Source organism: Cebus imitator, unplaced genomic scaffold (assembly GCF_001604975.1).
Source record: "Cebus imitator isolate Cc_AM_T3 unplaced genomic scaffold, Cebus_imitator-1.0 Scaffold96, whole genome shotgun sequence".
Classification (NCBI taxonomy): Eukaryota; Metazoa; Chordata; class Mammalia; order Primates; family Cebidae; genus Cebus; species Cebus imitator.
This window is the reverse complement of record NW_016107411.1, coordinates 2,436,951-2,438,757: the sequence shown is the minus strand read 5'-3', so window position 1 is coordinate 2,438,757 and position 1,807 is coordinate 2,436,951. Positions and strand designations below refer to the sequence as shown.

General features: G+C 47.3%; 1 protein-coding gene across 3 annotated transcripts in view; it reads left to right on the top strand.

The window, feature by feature from the left end:
• The first annotated feature begins 370 nt into the window (after positions 1-370).
• The window catches only part of STAT2 (signal transducer and activator of transcription 2), a 22,826-nt gene continuing 21,389 nt past the window's right edge, over positions 371-1,807 (top strand). For all 3 annotated transcript variants that reach the window (XR_005201497.1, XM_037741192.1, XM_017536328.2), the window contains exon 1: positions 371-582. The gene's annotated coding sequence lies outside the window, so the exon portion shown is untranslated. The remainder of the gene's footprint in view (positions 583-1,807) is intronic.

Here is a 1,807-nt window from a genome sequence, read left to right as displayed (position 1 = left end):
CCTGACCAACATGGTGAAACCTCGCCTTTAAAAAAAAAAAAAAATTATAAAAAAGGAAAAAATGCTGTTTTCATTACCTCAGCCCTCCTCTTCCTATCCCAAGACGTCGATATTCCGGTCCCACCCCTTCCTATGGGGCCCTTGGCGTCTCCAGGGTCCTCAGGCTAGTTTCGGTTCCGTGGCCCACCCACGGGTTCTCGAAAATCAGCTGTTTCAGCCTTGGACTAGTCCACTAATTGGACTCCTCCCCTCGTAGGCAGTGCCTATTTGAGCTTCTCCACCAATCGCTGGAGCTGGAGGTGCCGTTCCGGCCCAGCTTGTCCCGCCCCACGGATGGGGCGGAGTTGCGGCGGCGCCCTTGAGCTAGCAGTCTGGGAAGCACTTGACTGAGTGTCAGTGTCGGGGTGGTGGCTGGGAAAGAGGCCGCTCCGGACTTCAGGGCCACCTTACAAGGGGGCGGATCCGAGGCGGTTGGCCGAAGTTGTAGGCGGGGCGGGAGGCTCTAGTACCCGACATCCCTCTAGGCACGGGAAGTCGCGACCAGAGCCACTGGAGGGCGCGGGGACTGCAACCCCTAATCAGGTACGGGCCCTGAGAGGGTGTACTGGGGTGGGGGTGGGGGTGACAGTGAGAATTCCTCCCAGGGAAGGGCGACTGGCCTCAGGGGTTACGTACGCCCTGGAGGAGGCAGCCTCTGTCCCCAGGTTGAAATAGGACCTGTCGCCGGCTCGGTCTTTGATCTTCTCCTGCCGAGCTTATCTCCCCAACCCTAATGCCCCTCTCCTCAAAGTCCCGTGAAGCTTCCGAGACCCGGAATCTGGCATTGTTATGTTGATTCGGTATCTGAACCAAAGTTTTTGCCTCTGCTCTGCGTTATTTTCTTACCTTCACCAAAAAAACGATGTCCAAAGATAGATAAATCTAAAACACAAAAACAAAACAAAACCGAAAAAACAAAGATAGATAAATCTATCATCTTTGTTTTGTAAAAAAGTATAAGCTCCTGAAAGATGAAACGATTGTCTAAGGTCACACACAAAATCCAGTTCATTTCAGAAAAGCTTCTTGAGTGCAAAATATGTGTCTAAGAGTGAGAGCGAGAAAAAATTGTCTCAGCCCTTAACCTCAGTGTTCGCAATCCATTTGGGGAGACTAGGTTTTTTCTTTTCTTTTGTTTTGTTTTCACATTTGAATCTTTGCTCCCTTGCGCCTTTGATACTAAACACTTAAATCCTCAAGAATTGAGACCTCATCATTAAAAAAAAAATTTTTTTTTTTTTTTTTAAGAGATGGAATCTCACTATGTTGCCAAGGCTGGTCTCAAACTCCTGAGCTCAAGCCATCCTCCTGTCTTGTAGGCCTCCCAAAGTGCTGGGATTACAGGCATAAGCCACCATGCATGGCCACCTAATCATTTTTTTAACTTATTTTTTTTGTGTCATAACAGCAATACAGTTACATAGTTTTAAAAATCAAGCACTACTAAAAGGGCTAAAATGAAAATAGCCCCTACACAATCTCTCCTTTCCCTTGTTTCTACTTGCAGAGGTAGAAAGGCAGCTGATGTTATTTATGTTAGTAGAGGACTGTCCTACCCCAAGCATTTCTCTTTACTTTGTAATAAGATCATGTGACCTTTTTAGACCACAAACATGCATAAATTCTGTTCTGTTAGGCTCAGGCTGCAACAAGCATAAGTTTCAGTTTCCTAAATAGACACCAGATGTCAACAAGCAGGGAAAGGTGGAGAGAAAGATGCATGGCACAGCCTGCTTGGTGACAGGCAAACCTGTCAGGTGACATGCAA